We start from the raw sequence: 21,686 nt of genomic DNA on the forward strand, positions 1-21,686 counted from the left end.
GCAGGAAATGTAGTAAGAATCTATTTACTTTTATTTCAAGTGTATCTTCCAAGTTTTTAATCATTTCTGGAAACTCTAATTGCGCATTTTAAGAGTTTTACCACAATTAGAGAGTGTACTTACAAGTCTGTACTAGAACCTTAAGGATTTCACCTGAGTCATACAAAAGACGACAGAATAATTTGTCCTCAATTGTAAACATAAGCAGTATAGTCCTCACTTATTGGCTAACTTCACAACTTTTAACCGTATAAACAAGAATTTATAATATTTGAAAGCAAATTCAAGTGAAAACGCTCCCTAAAGTGCCCGGCGTTTTAAATATTATCAGTTTTCTGGTTATTTCACGGCTTCCCACTGGTAATGTCTGTGATTAAAAACGGCAGGAAATGTAGTAAGAATCTATTTACTTTTATTTCAAGTGTATCTTCCAAGTTTCTAATCATTTCTGGAAACTCTAATTGCGTATTTTAAGAGTTTTACCACAAGTAGTGAGTGTTCTTACAAGTATGTACTGGAACCATACGTATTTCACCTGAGTCATAGGAAAGACGCCAGAATAATTCGGCCTCAATTGTAAACATAGCCAGTATAGTCCTCCCTTACAGGTTTTCTTCACAAATTTTAAGCCGTATAAACAGGAATTCCTAATATTTGGAAGCAAATTCAACTGAAAACGCTCCCTAAAGTGCCCGGAGTTGTAAATATTATCAGTTTTCTGGTCATTTTCGGCTTTCCACGGGTAATGTCTGTGATTAAAAACGGCAGGAAATGTAGTAAGAATCCATTTACTTTTATTTCAAGTGTATCTTCCAAGTTTCTAATCATTTCTGGAAACTCTAATTGCGTATTTTAAGAGTTTTACCACAATTAGAGAGTGTTCTTACAAGTCTGTTCTAGAACCCTAAGGATTTCACCTGAGTCATACAGAAGGCGCCAGAATAATTTGGCGTCAATTGTAAACATAAGCAGTATAGTCCTCACTTACAGGCTAACTACACAACTTTTAAGCCCTATAAACAAGAATTTATAATATTTGAAAGCAAATTCAAGTCAAAACGCTCCCTAAAGTGCCCGGCGTTGTAAATATTATCAGTTTTCTGGTTATTTCACGGCTTCCCACTGGTAATGTCTGTGATTAAAAACGGCAGGAAATGTAGTAAGAATCTATTTACTTTTATTTCAAGTGTATCTTCCAAGTTTCTAATCATTTCTGTAAACTCTGCGTATTTTAAGAGTTTTACCACAAGTAGAGAGTGTTCTTACAAGTATGTACTGGAACCGTAATTATTTCACCTGAGTCATACGATAGACGCCAGAATAATTTGGCCTCAATTGTCAACATAAGCAGTATAGTCCTCACTTACAGGCTTTCTGCACAAATTTTAAGCCGTATAAACAAGAATTCCTAATATTTGAAAGCAAATTCAAGTGAAAACGCTCCCTAAAGTGCCCAGAGTTGTAAATATTATCAGTTTTCTGGTCATTTCACGGCTTTCCACGGGTAATGTCTGTGATTAAAAACGGCAGGAAAGGTAGTAAGAATCTATTTACTTTTATTTCAAGTGTATCTTCCAAGTTTCTAATCATTTCTGGAAACTCTAATTGCGCATTTTAAGAGTTTTACCACAATTAGAGAGTGTACTTACAAGTCTGTACTAGAACCTTAAGGATTTCACCTGAGTCATACAAAAGACGCCAGAATAATTTGGCCTCAATTGTAAACATAAGCAGTATAGTACTCCCTTACAGGCTTTCTGCACAAATTTTAAGCCGTATAAACAAGAATTCCTAATATTTGAAAGAAAATTCAAGTGAAAACGCTCCCTAAAGTGCCCAGAGTTGTAAATATTATCAGTTTTCTGGTCATTTCACGGCTTTCCACGGGTAATGTGTGTGATTAAAAACGGCAGGAAATGTAGTAAGAATCTATTTACTTTTATTTCAAGTGTATCTTCCAAGTTTTTAATCATTTCTGGAAACTCTAATTGCGAATTTTAAGAGTTTTACCACAATTAGAGAGTGTACTTACAAGTCTGTACTAGAACCTTAAGGATTTCACCTGAGTCATACAAAAGACGCCAGAATAATTTGTCCTCAATTGTAAACATAAGCAGTATAGTCCTCACTTACAGGCTAACTTCACAACTTTTAACCGTATAAACAAGAATTTATAATATTTGAAAGCAAATTCAAGTGAAAACGCTCCCTAAAGTGCCCGGCGTTTTAAATATTATCAGTTTTCTGGTTATTTCACGGCTTCCCACTGGTAATGTCTGTGATTAAAAACGGCAAGAAATGTAGTAAGAATCTATTTACTTTTATTTCAAGTGTATCTTCCAAGTTTCTAATCATTTCTGGAAACTCTAATTGCGTATTTTAAGAGTTTTACCACAAGTAGTGAGTGTTCTTACAAGTATGTACTGGAACCGTACGTATTTCACCTGAGTCATACGAAAGACGCCAGAATAATTCGGCCTCAATTGTAAACATAAGCAGTATAGTCCTCCCTTACAGGATTTCTGCACAAATTTTAAGCCGTATAAACAGGAATTCCTAATATTTGAAAGCAAATTCAACTGAAAACGCTCCCGAAAGTGCCCGGAGTTGTAAATATTATCAGTTTTCTGGTCATTGCACGGCTTTCCACTGGTAATGTCTGTGATTAAAAACGGCAGGAAATGTAGTAAGAATCTATTTACTTTTATTTCAAGTGTATCTTCCAAGTTTCTAATGGTTTCTGGAAACTCTAATTGCGTATTTTAAGAGTTTTACCACAAGTAGATAGTGTACTTACAAGTCTGTACTAGAACATTAAGGATTTCACCTGAGTCATACAAAAGGCGCCAGAATAATTTGGCCTCAATTGTAAACATAAACAGTATAGTCCTCACTTAGAGGCTAACTTCACAACTTTTAACCGTATAAACAAGAATTTATAATATTTGAAAGCAAATTCAAGTGAAAACGCTCCCTAAAGTGCCCGGCGTTTTAAATATTATCAGTTTTCTGGTTATTTCACGGCTTCCCACTGGTAATGTCTGTGATTAAAAACGGCAGGAAATGTAGTAAGAATCTATTTACTTTTATTTCAAGTGTATCTTCCAAGTTTCTAATCATTCCTTGAAACTCTAATTGCGTATTTTAAGAGTTTTACCACAAGTAGTGAGTGTTCTTACAAGTATGTACTGGAACCGTACGTATTTCACCTGAGTCATAGGAAAGACGCCAGAATAATTCGGCCTCAATTGTAAACATAAGCAGTATAGTCCTCCCTTACAGGATTTCTGCACAAATTTTAAGCCGTATAAACAGGAATTCCTAATATTTGAAAGCAAATTCAACTGAAAACGCTCCCTAAAGTGCCCGGAGTTGTAAATATTATCAGTTTTCTGGTCATTGGACGGCTTTCCACTGGTAATGTCTGTGATTAAAAACGGCAGGAAATGTAGTAAGAATCTATTTACTTTTATTTCAAGTGTATCTTCCAAGTTTCTAATCGTTTCTGGAAACTCTAATTGCGTATTTTAAGAGTTTTACCACAAGTAGAGAGTGTACTTACAAGTCTGTACTAGAACATTAAGGATTTCACCTGAGTCATACAAAAGGCGCCAGAATAATTTGGCCTCAATTGTAAACATAAGCAGTATAGTCCTCACTTACAGGCTAACTACACAACTTTTAAGCCGTATAAACAAGAATTTATAATATTTGAAAGCAAATTCAAGTGAAAACTCTCCCTAAAGTGCCCGGCGTTGTAAATATTATCAGTTTTCTGGTTATTTCACGGCTTCCCACTGGTAATGTCTGTGATTAAAAATGGCAGGAAATGTAGTAAGAATCTATTTACTTTTATTTCAAGTGTATCTTCCAAGTTTTTAATCATTTCTGGAAACTCTAATTGCGCATTTTAAGAGCTTTACCACAATTAGAGAGTGTACTTACAAGTCTGTACTAGAACATTAAGGATTTCACCTGAGTCATACAAAAGACGCCAGAATAATTTGGCCTCAATTGTAAACATAAGCAGTATAGTCCTCACTTACAGGCTAACTACACAACTTTTAACCCTTATAAACATGAATTTATAATATTTGAAAGCAAATTCAAGTCAAAACGCTCCCTAAAGTGCCCGGCGTTGTAAATATTATCAGTTTTCTGGTTATTTCACGGCTTCCCACTGGTAATGTCTGTGATTAAAACCGGCAGGAAATGTAGTAAGAATCTATTTACTTTTATTTCAAGTGTATCTTCCAAGTTTCTAATCATTTCTGGAAACTCTAATTGCGTATTTTAAGAGTTTTACCACAAGTAGAGAGTGTTCTTACAAGTATGTACTGGAACCGTAATTATTTCACCTGAGTCATACGATAGACGCCAGAATAATTCGGCCTCAATTGTCAACATAAGCAGTATAGTCCTCACTTACAGGCTAACTTCACAACTTTTAACCGTATAAACAAGAATTTATAATATTTGAAAGCAAATTCAAGTGAAAACGCTCCCTAAAGTGCCCGGAGTTGTAAATATTATCAGTTTTCTGGTTATTTCACGGCTTCCCACTGGTAATGTCTGTGATTAAAAAGGGCAGGAAATGTAGTAAGAATCTATTTACTTTTATTTCAAGTGTATCTTCCAAGTTTCTAATCATTTCTGGAAACTCTAATTGCGTATTTTAAGAGTTTTACCACAAGTAGTGAGTGTTCTTACAAGTATGTACTGGAACCGTACGTATTTCACCTGAGTCATACGAAAGACGCCAGAATAATTCGGCCTCAATTGTAAACATAAGCAGTATAGTCCTCCCTTACAGGATTTCTGCACAAATTTTAAGCCATATAAACAGGAATTCCTATTATTTGAAAGCAAATTCAACTGAAAACGCTCCCTAAAGTGCCCGGAGTTGTAAATATTATCAGTTTTCTGGTCATTGCACGGCTTTCCACTGGTAATGTCTGTGATTAAAAACGGCAGGAAATGTAGTAAGAATCTATTTACTTTTATTTCAAGTGTATCTTCCAAGTTTCTAATCATTTCTGGAAACTCTAATTGCGTATTTTAAGAGTTTTACCACAAGTAGATAGTGTACTTACAAGTCTGTACTAGAACATTAAGGATTTCACCTGAGTCATACAAAAGACGCAAGAATAATTTGGCCTCAATTGTAAACATAAACAGTATAGTCCTCACTTACAGGCTAACTTCACAACTTTTAACCGTATAAACAAGAATTTATAATATTTGAAAGCAAATTCAAGTGAAAACGCTCTCTAAAGTGCCCGGCGTTTTAAATATTATCAGTTTTCTGGTTATTTCACGGCTTCCCACTGGTAATGTCTGTGATTAAAAAGGGCAGGAAATGTAGTAAGAATCTATTTACTTTTATTTCAAGTGTATCTTCCAAGTTTTTAATCATTTCTGGAAACTCTAATTGCGCATTTTAAGAGTTTTACCACAATTAGAGAGTGTACTTACAAGTCTGTACTAGAACATTCAGGATTTCACCTGAGTCATACAAAAGACGCCAGAATAATTTGGCCTCAATTGTAAACATAAGCAGTATAGTCCTCACTTACAGGCTAACTACACAACTTTTAAGCCGTATAAACAAGAATTTATAATATTTGAAAGCAAATTCAAGTGAAAACGCTCCCTAAAGTGCCCGGCGTTGTAAATATTATCAGTTTTCTGGTTATTTCACGGCTTCCCACTGGTAATGTCTGTGATTAAAAACGGCAGGAAATGTAGTAAGAATCTATTTACTTTTATTTCAAGTGTATCTTCCAAGTTTCTAATCGTTTCTGGAAACTCTAATTGCGTATTTTAAGAGTTTTACCACAAGTAGAGAGTGTTCTTACAAGTATGTACTGGAACCGTAATTATTTCACCTGAGTCATACGATAGACGCCAGAATAATTTGGCCTCAATTGTCAACAAAAGCAGTATAGTCCTCACTTACAGGCTTTCTGCACAAATTTTAAGCCGTATAAACAAGAATTCGTAATATTTGAAAGCAAATTCAAGTGAAAACGCTCCCTAAAGTGCCCAGAGTTGTAAATATTATCAGTTTTCTGGTCATTTCACGGCTTTCCACGGGTAATGTGTGTGATTAAAAACGGCAGGAAATGTAGTAAGAATCTATTTACTTTTATTTCAAGTGTATCTTCCAAGTTTCTAATCATTTCTGGAAACTCTAATTGCGTATTTTAAGAGTTTTACCACAAGTAGAGAGTGTTCTTACAAGTATGTACTGGAACCGTAATTATTTCACCTGAGTCATACAATAGACGCCAGAATAATTCGGCCTCAATTGTCAACATAAGCAGTATAGTCCTCACTTACAGGCATTCTGCACAAATTTTAAGCCGTATAAACAAGAATTCCTAATATTTGAAAGCAAATTCAAGTGAAAACGCTCCCTAAAGTGCCCAGAGTTGTAAATATTATCAGTTTTCTGGTCATTTCACGGCTTTCCACGGGTAATGTCTGTGATTAAAAACGGCAGGAAAGGTAGTAAGAATCTATTTACTTTTATTTCAAGTGTATCTTCCAAGTTTTTAATGATTTCTGGAAACTCTAATTGCGCATTTTAAGAGTTTTACCACAATTAGAGAGTGTACTTACAAGTCTGTACTAGAACCTTAAGGATTTCACCTGAGTCATACAAAAGACGCCAGAATAATTTGGCCTCAATTGTAAACATAAGCAGTATAGTACTCCCTTACAGGCTTTCTGCACAATCTTTAAGCCGTATAAACAAGAATTCATAATATTTGAAAGAAAATTCAAGTGAAAACTCTCCCTAAAGTGCCCAGAGTTGTAAATATTATCAGTTTTCTGGTCATTTCACGGCTTTCCACTGGTAATGTGTGTGATTAAAAACGGCAGGAAATGTAGTAAGAATCTATTTACTTTTATTTCAAGTGTATATTCCAAGTTTTTAATCATTTCTGGAAACTCTAATTGCGCATTTTAAGAGTTTTACCACAATTAGAGAGTGTACTTACAAGTCTGTACTAGAACCTTAAGGATTTCACCTGAGTCATACAAAAGACGCCAGAATAATTTGGCCTCAATTGTAAACATAAGCTGTATAGTACTCCCTTACAGGCTTTCTGCACAATCTTTAAGACGTATAAACAAGAATTCCTAATATTTGAAAGAAAATTCAAGTGAAAACGCTCCCTAAAGTGCCCAGAGTTGAAAATATTATCAGTTTTCTGGTCATTTCACGGCTTTCCACGGGTAATGTGTGTGATTAAAAACGGCAGGAAATGTAGTAAGAATCTATTTACTTTTATTTCAAGTGTATCTTCCAAGTTTTTAATCATTTCTGGAAACTCCAATTGCGCATTTTAAGAGTTTTACCACAATTAGAGAGTGTACTTACAAGTCTGTACTAGAACCTTAAGGATTTCACCTGAGTCATACAAAAGACGCCAGAATAATTTGTCCTCAATTGTAACATAAGCAGTATAGTCCTCACTTACAGGCTAACTTCACAACTTTTAACCGTATAAACAAGAATTTATAATATTTGAAAGCAAATTCAAGTGAAAACGCTCCCTAAAGTGCCCGGAGTTGTAAATATTATCAGTTTTCTGGTTATTTCACGGCTTCCCACTGGTAATGTCTGTGATTAAAAAGGGCAGGAAATGTAGTAAGAATCTATTTACTTTTATTTCAAGTGTATCTTCCAAGTTTCTAGTCATTTCTGGAAACTCTAATTGCGTATTTTAAGAGTTTTACCACAAGTAGTGAGTGTTCTTACAAGTATGTACTGGAACCGTACGTATTTCACCTGAGTCATACGAAAGACGCCAGAATAATTCGGCCTCAATTGTAAACATAAGCAGTATAGTCCTCCCTTACAGGATTTCTGCACAAATTTTAAGCCGTATAAACAGGAATTCCTAATATTTGAAAGCAAATTCAACTGAAAACGCTCCCTAAAGTGCCCGGAGTTGTAAATATTATCATTTTTCTGGTCATTGCACGGCTTTCCACTGGTAATGTCTGTGATTAAAAACGGCAGGAAATGTAGTAAGAATCTATTTACTTTTATTTCAAGTGTATCTTCCAAGTTTCTAATCATTTCTGGAAACTCTAATTGCGTATTTTAAGAGTTTTACCACAAGTAGATAGTTTACTTACAAGTCTGTACTAGAACATTAAGGATTTCACCTGAGTCATACAAAAGGCGCAAGAATAATTTGGCCTCAATTGTAAACATAAACAGTATAGTCCTCACTTACAGGCTAACTTCACAACTTTTAACCGTATAAACAAGAATTTATAATATTTGAAAGCAAATTCAAGTGAAAACGCTCTCTAAAGTGCCCGGCGTTTTAAATATTATCAGTTTTCTGGTTATTTCACGGCTTCCCACTGGTAATGTCTGTGATTAAAAAGGGCAGGAAATGTAGTAAGAATCTATTTACTTTTATTTCAAGTGTATCTTCCAAGTTTTTAATCATTTCTGGAAACTCTAATTGCGCATTTTAAGAGTTTTACCACAATTAGAGAGTGTACTTACAAGTCTGTACTAGAACATTAAGGATTTCACCTGAGTCATACAAAAGACGCCAGAATAATTTGGCCTCAATTGTAAACATAAGCAGTATAGTCCTCACTTACAGGCTAACTACACAACTTTTAAGCCGTATAAACAAGAATTTATAATATTTGAAAGCAAATTCAAGTGAAAACGCTCCCTAAAGTGCCCGGCGTTGTAAATATTATCAGTTTTCTGGTTATTTCACGGCTTCCCACTGGTAATGTCTGTGATTAAAAACGGCAGGAAATGTAGTAAGAATCTATTTACTTTTATTTCAAGTGTATCTTCCAAGTTTTTAATCATTTCTGGAAACTCTAATTGCGCATTTTAAGAGCTTTACCACAATTAGAGAGTGTACTTACAAGTCTGTACTAGAACATTAAGGATTTCACCTGAGTCATACAAAAGACGCCAGAATAATTTGGCCTCAATTGTAAACATAAGCAGTATAGTCCTCACTTACAGGCTAACTACACAACTTTTAACCCGTATAAACATGAATTTATAATATTTGAAAGCAAATTCAAGTGAAAACGCTCCCTAAAGTGCCCGGCGTTGTAAATATTATCAGTTTTCTGGTTATTTCACGGCTTCCCACTGGTAATGTCTGTGATTAAAACCGGCAGGAAATGTAGTAAGAATCTATTTACTTTTATTTCAAGTGTATCTTCCAAGTTTCTAATCGTTTCTGGAAACTCTAATTGCGTATTTTAAGAGTTTTACCACAAGTAGAGAGTGTTCTTACAAGTATGTACTGGAACCGTAATTATTTCACCTGAGTCATACTATAGACGCCAGAATAATTTGGCCTCAATTGTCAACAAAAGCAGTATAGTCCTCACTTACAGGCTTTCTGCACAATCTTTAAGCCGTATAAACAAGAATTCATAATATTTGAAAGAAAATTCAAGTGAAAACGCTCCCTAAAGTGCCCAGAGTTGTAAATATTATCAGTTTTCTGGTCATTTCATGGCTTTCCACGGGTAATGTGTGTGATTAAAAACGGCAGGAAATGTAGTAAGAATCTATTTACTTTTATTTCAAGTGTATCTTCCAAGTTTTTAATCATTTCTGGAAACTCTAATTGCGCATTTTAAGAGTTTTACCACAATTAGAGAGTGTACTTACAAGTCTGTACTAGAACCTTAAGGATTTCACCTGAGTCATACAAAAGACGCCAGAATAATTTGTCCTCAATTGTAAACATAAGCAGTATAGTCCTCACTTACAGGCTAACTTCACAACTTTTAACCGTATAAACAAGAATTTATAATATTTGAAAGCAAATTCAAGTGAAAACGCTCCCTAAAGTGCCCGGAGTTGTAAATATTATCAGTTTTCTGGTTATTTCACGGCTTCCCAGTGGTAATGTCTGTGATTAAAAACGGCAGGAAATGTAGTAAGAATCTATTTACTTTTATTTCAAGTGTATCTTCCAAGTTTTTAATCATTTCTGGAAACTCTAATTGCGCATTTTAAGAGTTTTACCACAATTAGAGAGTGTACTTACAAGTCTGTACTAGAACATTAAGGATTTCACCTGAGTCATACAAAAGACGCCAGAATAATTTGTCCTCAATTGTAAACATAAGCAGTATAGTCCTCACTTACAGGCTAACTACACAACTTTTAAGCCGTATAAACAAGAATTTATAATATTTGAAAGCAAATTCAAGTGAAAACGCTCCCTAAAGTGCCCGGCGTTGTAAATATTATCAGTTTTCTGATTATTTCACGGCTTCCCACTGGTAATGTCTGTGATTAAAAACGGCAGGAAATGTAGTAAGAATCTATTTACTTTTATTTCAAGTGTATCTTCCAAGTTTCTAATCGTTTCTGGAAACTCTAATTGCGCATTTTAAGAGTTTTACCACAATTAGAGAGTGTACTTACAAGTCTGTACTAGAACCTTAAGGATTTCACCTGAGTCATACAAAAGACGCCAGAATAATTTGGCCTCAATTGTAAACATAAGCAGTATAGGACTCCCTTACAGGCTTTCTGCACAATCTTTAAGCCGTATAAACAAGAATTCCTAATATTTGAAAGAAAATTCAAGTGAAAACGCTCCCTAAAGTGCCCAGAGTTGTAAATATTATCAGTTTTCTGGTCATTTCACGGCTTTCCACGGGTAATGTGTGTGATTAAAACCGGCAGGAAATGTAGTAAGAATCTATTTACTTTTATTTCAAGTGTATCTTCCAAGTTTTTAATCATTTCTGGAAACTCTAATTGCGCATTTTAAGAGTTTTACCACAATTAGAGAGTGTACTTACAAGTCTGTACTAGAACCTTAAGGATTTCACCTGAGTCATACAAAAGACGCCAGAATAATTTGTCCTCAATTGTAAACATAAGCAGTATAGTCCTCACTTACAGGCTAACTTCACAACTTTTAACCGTATAAACAAGAATTTATAATATTTGAAAGCAAATTCAAGTGAAAACGCTCCCTAAAGTGCCCGGAGTTGTAAATATTATCAGTTTTCTGGTTATTTCACGGCTTCCCACTGGTAATGTCTGTGATTAAAAACGGCAGGAAATGAAGTAAGAATCTATTTACTTTTATTTCAAGTGTATCTTCCAAGTTTCTAATCATTTCTGGAAACTCTAATTGCGTATTTTAAGAGTTTTACCACAAGTAGTGAGTGTTCTTACAAGTATGTACTGGAACCGTACGTATTTCACCTGAGTCATACGAAAGACGCCAGAATAATTCGGCCTCAATTGTAAACATAAGCAGTATAGTCCTCCCTTACAGGATTTCTGCACAAATTTTAAGCCGTATAAACAGGAATTCCTAATATTTGAAAGCAAATTCAACTGAAAACGCTCCCTAAAGTGCCCGGAGTTGTAAATATTATCAGTTTTCTGGTCATTGCACGGCTTTCCACTGGTAATGTCTGTGATTAAAAACGGCAGGAAATGTAGTAAGAATCTATTTACTTTTATTTCAAGTGTATCTTCCAAGTTTCTAATCGTTTCTGGAAACTCTAATTGCGTATTTTAAGAGTTTTACCACAAGTAGATAGTGTACTTACAAGTCTGTACTAGAACATTAAGGATTTCACCTGAGTCATACAAAAGGCGCAAGAATAATTTGGCCTCAATTGTAAACATAAACAGTATAGTCCTCACTTACAGGCTAACTTCACAACTTTTAACCGTTTAAACAAGAATTTATAATATTTGAAAGCAAATTCATTGAAAACACTCTCTAAAGTGCCCGGCGTTTTAAATATTATCAGTTTTCTGGTTATTTCACGGCTTCCCACTGGTAATGTCTGTGATTAAAACCGGCAGGAAATGTAGTAAGAATCTATTTACTTTCATTTCAAGTGTATCTTCCAAGTTTCTAATCATTTCTGGAAACTCTAATTGCGTATTTTAAGAGTTTTACCACAAGTAGAGAGTGTTCTTACAAGTATGTACTGGAACCGTAATTATTTCACCTGAGTCATACGATAGACGCCAGAATAATTTGGCCTCAATTGTCAACAATAGCAGTATAGTCCTCACTTACAGGCTTTCTGCACAAATTTTAAGCCGTATAAACAAGAATTCCTAATATTTGAAAGCAAATTCAAGTGAAAACGCTCCCTAAAGTGCCCAGAGTTGTAAATATTATCAGTTTTCTGGTCATTTCACGGCTTTCCACGGGTAATGTGTGTGATTAAAAACGGCAGGAAATGTAGTAAGAATCTATTTACTTTTATTTCAAGTGTATCTTCCAAGTTTCTAATCATTTCTGGAAACTCTAATTGCGTATTTTAAGAGTTTTACCACAAGTAGTGAGTGTTCTTACAAGTATGTACTGGAACCGTACGTATTTCACCTGAGTCATAGGAAAGAAGCCGGAATAATTCGGCCTCAATTGTAAACATAAGCAGTATAGTCCTCCCTTACAGGTTTTCTGCACAAATTTTAAGCCGTATAAACAGGAATTCCTAATATTTGGAAGCAAATTCAACTGAAAACGCTCCCTAAAGTGCCCGGAGTTGTAAATATTATCAGTTTTCTGATCATTTTCGGCTTTCCACGGGTAATGTCTGTGATTAAAAACGGCAGGAAATTTAGTAAGAATCTATTTACTTTTATTTCAAGTGTATCTTCCAAGTTTCTAATCATTTCTGGAAACTCTAATTGCGTATTTTAAGAGTTTTACCACAATTAGGGAGTGTTCTTACAAGTCTGTTCTAGAACCCTAAGGATTTCACCTGAGTCATACAGAAGGCGCCAGAATAATTTGGCCTCAATTGTAAACATAAGCAGTATAGTCCTCACTTACAGGCTAACTACACAACTTTATGCCCTATAAACAAGAATTTATAATATTTGAAAGCAAATTCAAGTCAAAACGCTCCCTAAAGTGCCCGGCGTTGTAAATATTATCAGTTTTCTGATTATTTCACGGCTTCCCACTGGTAATGTCTGTGATTAAAAACGGCAGGAAATGTAGTAAGAATCTATTTACTTTTATTTCAAGTGTATCTTCCAAGTTTCTAATCATTTCTGGAAACTCTAATTGCGTATTTTAAGAGTTTTACCACAAGTAGAGAGTGTTCTTACAAGTATGTACTGGAACCGTAATTATTTCACCTGAGTCATACGATAGACGCCAGAATAATTCGGCCTCAATTGTCAACATAAGCAGTATAGTCCTCACTTACAGGCTTTCTGCACAAATTTTAAGCCGTATAAACAAGAATTCCTAATATTTGAAAGCAAATTCAACTGAAAACGCTCCCTAAAGTGCCCGGAGTTGTAAATATTATCAGTTTTCTGGTCATTGCACGGCTTTCCACTGGTAATGTCTGTGATTAAAAACGGCAGGAAATGTAGTAAGAATCTATTTACTTTTATTTCAAGTGTATCTTCCAAGTTTCTAATCGTTTCTGGAAACTCTAATTGCGCATTTTAAGAGTTTTACCACAATTAGAGAGTGTACTTACAAGTCTGTACTAGAACCTTAAGGATTTCACCTGAGTCATACAAAAGACGCCAGAATAATTTGGCCTCAATTGTAAACATAAGCAGTATAGTACTCCCTTACAGGCTTTCTGCCCAATCTTTAAGCCGTATAAATAAGAATTCCTAATATTTGAAAGAAAATTCAAGTGAAAACGCTCCCTAAAGTGCCCAGAGTTGTAAATATTATCAGTTTTCTGGTCATTTCACGGCTTTCCACGGGTAATGTGTGTGATTAAAAACGGCAGGAAATGTAGTAAGAATCTATTTACTTTTATTTCAAGTGTATCTTCCAAGTTTTTAATCATTTCTGTAAACTCTAATTGCGCATTTTAAGAGTTTTACCACAATTAGAGAGTGTACTTACAAGTCTGTACTAGAACCTTAAGGATTTCACCTGAGTCATACAAAAGACGCCAGAATAATTTGTCCTCAATTGTAAACATAAGCAGTATAGTCCTCACTTACAGGCTAACTTCACAACTTTTAACCGTATAAACAAGAATTTATAATATTTGAAAGCAAATTCAAGTGAAAACGCTCCCTAAAGTGCCCGGAGTTGTAAATATTATCAGTTTTCTGGTTATTTCACGGCTTCCCACTGGTAATGTCTGTGATTAAAAACGGCAGGAAATGAAGTAAGAATCTATTTACTTTTATTTCAAGTGTATCTTCCAAGTTTCTAATCATTTCTGGAAACTCTAATTGCGTATTTTAAGAGTTTTACCACAAGTAGTGAGTGTTCTTACAAGTATGTACTGGAACCGTACGTATTTCACCTGAGTCATACGAAAGACGCCAGAATAATTCGGCCTCAATTGTAAACATAAGCAGTATAGTCCTCCCTTACAGGATTTCTGCACAAATTTTAAGCCGTATAAACAGGAATTCCTAATATTTGAAAGCAAATTCAACTGAAAACGCTCCCTAAAGTGCCCGGAGTTGTAAATATTATCAGTTTTCTGGTCATTGCACGGCTTTCCACTGGTAATGTCTGTGATTAAAAACGGCAGGAAATGTAGTAAGAATCTATTTACTTTTATTTCAAGTGTATCTTCCAAGTTTCTAATCGTTTCTGGAAACTCTAATTGCGTATTTTAAGAGTTTTACCACAAGTAGATAGTGTACTTACAAGTCTGTACTAGAACATTAAGGATTTCACCTGAGTCATACAAAAGGCGCAAGAATAATTTGGCCTCAATTGTAAACATAAACAGTATAGTCCTCACTTACAGGCTAACTTCACCACTTTTAACCGTTTAAACAAGAATTTATAATATTTGAAAGCAAATTCATTGAAAACACTCTCTAAAGTGCCCGGCGTTTTAAATATTATCAGTTTTCTGGTTATTTCACGGCTTCCCACTGGTAATGTCTGTGATTAAAACCGGCAGGAAATGTAGTAAGAATCTATTTACTTTTATTTCAAGTGTATCTTCCAAGTTTCTAATCATTTCTGGAAACTCTAATTGCGTATTTTAAGAGTTTTACCACAAGTAGAGAGTGTTCTTACAAGTATGTACTGGAACCGTAATTATTTCACCTGAGTCATACGATAGACGCCAGAATAATTCGGCCTCAATTGTCAACATAAGCAGTATAGTCCTCACTTACAGGCTTTCTGCACAAATTTTAAGCCGTATAAACAAGAATTCCTAATATTTGAAAGCAAATTCAAGTGAAAACGCTCCCTAAAGTGCCCAGAGTTGTAAATATTATCAGTTTTCTGGTCATTTCACGGCTTTCCACGGGTAATGTCTGTGATTAAAAACGGCAGGAAAGGTAGTAAGAATCTATTTACTTTTATTTCAAGTGTATCTTCCAAGTTTTTAATCGTTTCTGGAAACTCTAATTGCGCATTTTAAGAGTTTTACCACAATTAGAGAGTGTACTTACAAGTCTGTACTAGAACCTTAAGGATTTCACCTGAGTCATACAAAAGACGCCAGAATAATTTGGCCTCAATTGTAAACATAAGCAGTATAGTACTCCCTTACAGGCTTTCTGCACAATCTTTAAGCCGTATAAACAAGAATTCCTAATATTTGAAAGAAAATTCAAGTGAAAACGCTCCCTAAAGTGCCCAGAGTTGTAAATATTATCAGTTTTCTGGTCATTTCACGGCTTTCCACGGGTAATGTGTGTGATTAAAAACGGCAGGAAATGTAGTAAGAATCTATTTACTTTTATTTCAAGTGTATCTTCCAAGTTTTTAATCATTTCTGGAAACTCTAATTGCGCATTTTAAGAGTTTTACCACAATTAGAGAGTGTACTTACAAGTCTGTACTAGAACCTTAAGGATTTCACCTGAGTCATACAAAAGACGCCAGAATAATTTGTCCTCAATTGTAAACATAAGCAGTATAGTCCTCACTTACAGGCTAACTTCACAACTTTTAACCGTATAAACAAGAATTTATAATATTTGAAAGCAAATTCAAGTGAAAACGCTCCCTAAAGTGCCCGGAGTTGTAAATATTATCAGTTTTCTGGTTATTTCACGGCTTCCCACTGGTAATGTCTGTGATTAAAACCGGCAGGAAATGTAGTAAGAATCTATTTACTTTTATTTCAAGTGTATCTTCCAAGTTTCTAATCATTTCTGGAAACTCTAATTGCGTATTTTAAGAGTTTTACCACAAGTAGAGAGTGTTCTTACAAGTATGTACTGGAACCGTAATTATTTCACCTGAGTCATACGATAGACGCCAGAATAATTTGGCCTCAATTGTCAACAAAAGCAGTATAGTCCTCACTTACAGGCTAACTACACAACTTTATGCCCTATAAACAAGAATTTATAATATTTGAAAGCAAATTCAAGTCAAAACGCTCCCTAAAGTGCCCGGCGTTGTAAATATTATCAGTTTTCTGATTATTTCACGGCTTCCCACTGGTAATGTCTGTGATTAAAAACGGCAGGAAATGTAGTAAGAATCTATTTACTTTTATTTCAAGTGTATCTTCCAAGTTTCTAATCATTTCTGGAAACTCTAATTGCGTATTTTAAGAGTTTTACCACAAGTAGAGAGTGTTCTTACAAGTATGTACTGGAACCGTAATTATTTCACCTGAGTCATACGATAGACGCCAGAATAATTCGGCCTCAATTGTCAACATAAGCAGTATTGTCCTCACTTACAGGCTTTCTGCACAAATTTTAAGCCGTATAAACAAGAATTCCTAATATTTGAAAGCAAATTCAAGTGAAAACGCTCCCTAAAGTGCCCAGAGTTGTAAATATTATCAGTTTTCTGGTCATTTCACGGCTTTCCACGGGTAATGTCTGTGATTAAAAACGGCAGGAAAGGTAGTAAGAATCTATTTACTTTTATTTCAAGTGTATCTTCCAAGTTTTTAATCATTTCTGGAAACTCTAATTGCGCATTTTAAGAGTTTTACCACAATTAGAGAGTGTACTTACAAGTCTGTTCTAGAACCTTAAGGATTTCACCTGAGTCATACAAAAGACGCCAGAATAATTTGGCCTCAATTGTAAACATAAGCAGTATAGTACTCCCTTACAGGCTTTCTGCACAATCTTTAAGCCATATAAACAAGAATTCATAATATTTGAAAGAAAATTCAAGTGAAAACGCTCCCTAAAGTGCCCAGAGTTGTAAATATTATCAGTTTTCTGGTCATTTCATGGCTTTCCACGGGTAATGTGTGTGATTAAAAACGGCAGGAAATGTAGTAAGAATCTATTTACTTTTATTTCAAGTGTATCTTCCAAGTTTTTAATCATTTCTGGAAACTCTAATTGCGCATTTTAAGAGTTTTACCACAATTAGAGAGTGTACTTACAAGTCTGTACTAGAACCTTAAGGATTTCACCTGAGTCATACAAAAGACGCCAGAATAATTTGTCCTCAATTGTAAACATAAGCAGTATAGTCCTCACTTACAGGCTAACTTCACAACTTTTAACAGTATAAACAAGAATTTATAATATTTGAAAGCAAATTCAAGTGAAAACGCTCCCTAAAGTGCCCGGAGTTGTAAATATTATCAGTTTTCTGGTTATTTCACGGCTTCCCACTGGTAATGTCTGTGATTAAAAACGGCAGGAAATGTAGTAAGAATCTATTTACTTTTATTTCAAGTGTATCTTCCAAGTTTCTAATCATTTCTGGAAACTCTAATTGCGTATTTTAAGAGTTTTACCACAAGTAGAGAGTGTTCTTACAAGTATGTACTGGAACCGTAATTATTTCATCTGAGTCATATGATAGACGCCAGAATAATTCGGCCTCAATTGTCAACATAAGCAGTATAGTCCTCACTTACAGGCTTTCTGCACAAATTTTAAGCCGTATAAACAAGAATTCCTAATATTTGAAAGCAAATTCAAGTGAAAACGCTCCCTAAAGTGCCCAGAGTTGTAAATATTATCAGTTTTCTGGTCATTTCACGGCTTTCCACGGGTAATGTCTGTGATTAAAAACGGCAGGAAAGGTAGTAAGAATCTATTTACTTTTATTTCAAGTGTATCTTCCAAGTTTTTAATCATTTCTGGAAACTCTAATTGCGCATTTTAAGAGTTTTACCACAATTAGAGAGTGTACTTACAAGTCTGTACTAGAACCTTAAGGATTTCACCTGAGTCATACAAAAGACGCCAGAATAATTTGGCCTCAATTGTAAACATAAGCAGTATAGTACTCCCTTACAGGCTTTCTGCACAATCTTTAAGCCGTATAAACAAGAATTCATAATATTTGAAAGAAAATTCAAGTGAAACTCTCCCTAAAGTGCCCAGAGTTGTAAATATTATCAGTTTTCTGGTCATTTCATGGCTTTCCACGGGTAATGTGTGTGATTAAAAACGGCAGGAAATGTAGTAAGAATCTATTTTCTTTTATTTCAAGTGTATCTTCCAAGTTTTTAATCATTTCTGGAAACTCTAATTGCGCATTTTAAGAGTTTTACCACAATTAGAGAGTGTACTTACAAGTCTGTACTAGAACCTTAAGGATTTCACCTGAGTCATACAAAAGACGCCAGAATAATTTGGCCTCAATTGTAAACATAAGCAGTATAGTACTCCCTTACAGGCTTTCTGCACAATCTTTAAGCCGTATAAACAAGAATTCATAATATTTGAAAGAAAATTCAAGTGAAAACGCTCCCTAAAGTGCCCGGAGTTGTAAATATTATCAGTTTTCTGGTTATTTCACGGCTTCCCACTGGTAATGTCTGTGATTAAAAACGGCAGGAAATGTAGTAAGAATCTATTTACTCTTATTTCAAGTGTATCTTCCAAGTTTTTAATCATTTCTGGAAACTCTAATTGCGCATTTTAAGAGTTTTACCACAATTAGAGAGTGTACTTACAAGTCTGTACTAGAACATTAAGGATTTCACCTGAGTCATACAAAAGACGCCAGAATAATTTGGCCTCAATTGTAAACATAAGCAGTATAGTCCTCACTTACAGGCTAACTACACAACTTTTAAGCCGTATAAACAAGAATTTATAATATTTGAAAGCAAATTCAAGTGAAAACGCTCCCTAAAGTGCCCGGCGTTGTAAATATTATCAGTTTTCTGGTTATTTCACGGCTTCCCACTGGTAATGTCTGTGATTAAAACCGGCAGGAAATGTAGTAAGAATCTATTTACTTTTATTTCAAGTGTATCTTCCAAGTTTCTAATCGTTTCTGGAAACTCTAATTGCGTATTTTAAGAGTTTTACCACAAGTAGAGAGTGTTCTTACAAGTATGTACTGGAACCGTAATTATTTCACCTGAGTCATACGATAGACGCCAGAATAATTTGGCCTCAATTGTCAACAAAAGCAGTATAGTCCTCACTTACAGGCTTTCTGCACAAATTTTAAGCCGTATAAACAAGAATTCCTAATATTTGAAAGCAAATTCAAGTGAAAACGCTCCCTAAAGTGCCCAGAGTTGTAAATATTATCAGTTTTCTGGTCATTTCACGGCTTTCCACGGGTAATGTGTGTGATTAAAAACGGCAGGAAATGTAGTAAGAATCTATTTACTTTTATTTCAAGTGTATCTTCCAATTTTCTAATCATTTCTGGAAACTCTAATTGCGTATTTTAAGAGTTTTACCACAAGTAGTGAGTGTTCTTACAAGTATGTACTGGAACCGTACGTATTTCACCTGAGTCATAGGAAAGACGCCAGAATAATTCGGCCTCAATTGTAAACATAAGCAGTATAGTCCTCCCTTACAGGTTTTCTGCACAAATTTTAAGCCGTATAAACAGGAATTCCTAATATTTGGAAGCAAATTCAACTGAAAACGCTCCCTAAAGTGCCCGGAGTTGTAAATATTATCAGTTTTCTGATCATTTTCGGCTTTCCACAGGTAATGTCTGTGATTAAAAACGGCAGGAAATTTAGTAAGAATCTATTTACTTTTATTTCAAGTGTATCTTCCAAGTTTCTAATCATTTCTGGAAACTCTAATTGCGTATTTTAAGAGTTTTACCACAATTAGAGAGTGTTCTTACAAGTCTGTTCTAGAACCCTAAGGATTTCACCTGAGTCATACAGAAGGCGCCAGAATAATTTGGCCTCAATTGTAAACATAAGCAGTATAGTCCTCACTTACAGGCTAACTACACAACTTTATGCCCTATAAACAAGAATTTATAATATTTGAAAGCAAATTCAAGTCAAAACGCTCCCTAAAGTGCCCGGCGTTGTAAATATTATCAGTTTTCTGATTATTTCACGGCTTCCCACTGGTAATGTCTGTGATTAAAAACGGCAGGAAATGTAGTAAGAATCTATTTACTTTTATTTCAAGTGTATCTTCCAAGTTTCTAATCATTTCTGGAAACTCTAATTGCGTATTTTAAGAGTTTTACCACAAGTAGAGAGTGTTCTTACAAGTATGTACTGGAACCGTAATTATTTCACCTGAGTCATACGATAGACGCCAGAATAATTCGGCCTCAATTGTCAACATAAGCAGTATAGTCCTCACTTACAGGCTTTCTGCACAAATTTTAAGCCGTATAAACAAGAATTCCTAATATTTGAAAGCAAATTCAAGTGAAAACGCTCCCTAAAGTGCCCAGAGTTGTAAATATTATCAGTTTTCTGGTCATTTCACGGCTTTCCACGGGTAATGTCTGTGATTAAAAACGGCAGGAAAGGTAGTAAGAATCTATTTACTTTTATTTCAAGTGTATCTTCCAAGTTTTTAATCATTTCTGGAAACTCTAATTGCGCATTTTAAGAGTTTTACCACAATTAGAGAGTGTACTTACAAGTCTGTACTAGAACCTTAAGGATTTCACCTGAGTCATACAAAAGACGCCAGAATAATTTGGCCTCAATTGTAAACATAAGCAGTATAGTACTCCCTTACAGGCTTTCTGCACAATCTTTAAGCCGTATAAACAAGAATTCCTAATATTTGAAAGAAAATTCAAGTGAAAACGCTCCCTAAAGTGCCCAGAGTTGTAAATATTATCAGTTTTCTGGTCATTTCACGGCTTTCCACGGGTAATGTCTGTGATTAAAAACGGCAGGAAAGGTAGTAAGAATCTATTTACTTTTATTTCAAGTGTATCTTCCAAGTTTTTAATCATTTCTGGAAACTCTAATTGCGCATTTTAAGAGTTTTACCACAATTAGAGAGTGTACTTAAAAGTCTGTACTAGAACCTTAAGGATTTCACCTGAGTCATACAAAAGACGCCAGAATAATTTGTCCTCAATTGTAAACATAAGCAGTATAGTCCTCAATTACAGGCTAACTTCACAACTTTTAACCGTATAAACGAGAATTTATAATATTTGAAAGCAAATTCAAGTGAAAACGCTCCCTAAAGTGCCCGGAGTTGTAAATATTATCAGTTTTCTGGTTATTTCACGGCTTCCCACTGGTAATGTCTGTGATTAAAAACGGCAGGAAATGAAGTAAGAATCTATTTACTTTTATTTCAAGTGTATCTTCCAAGTTTCTAATCATTTCTGGAAACTCTAATTGCGTATTTTAAGAGTTTTACCACAAGTAGTGAGTGTTCTTACAAGTATGTACTGGAACCGTACGTATTTCACCTGAGTCATACGAAAGACGCCAGAATAATTCGGCCTCAATTGTAAACATAAGCAGTATAGTCCTCCCTTACAGGATTTCTGCACAAATTTTAAGCCGTATAAACAGGAATTCCT

Source organism: Myotis nattereri, assembly GCF_964212035.1.
Source record: "Myotis nattereri genome assembly, chromosome: X".
NCBI lineage: Eukaryota > Metazoa > Chordata > Mammalia > Chiroptera > Vespertilionidae > Myotis > Myotis nattereri.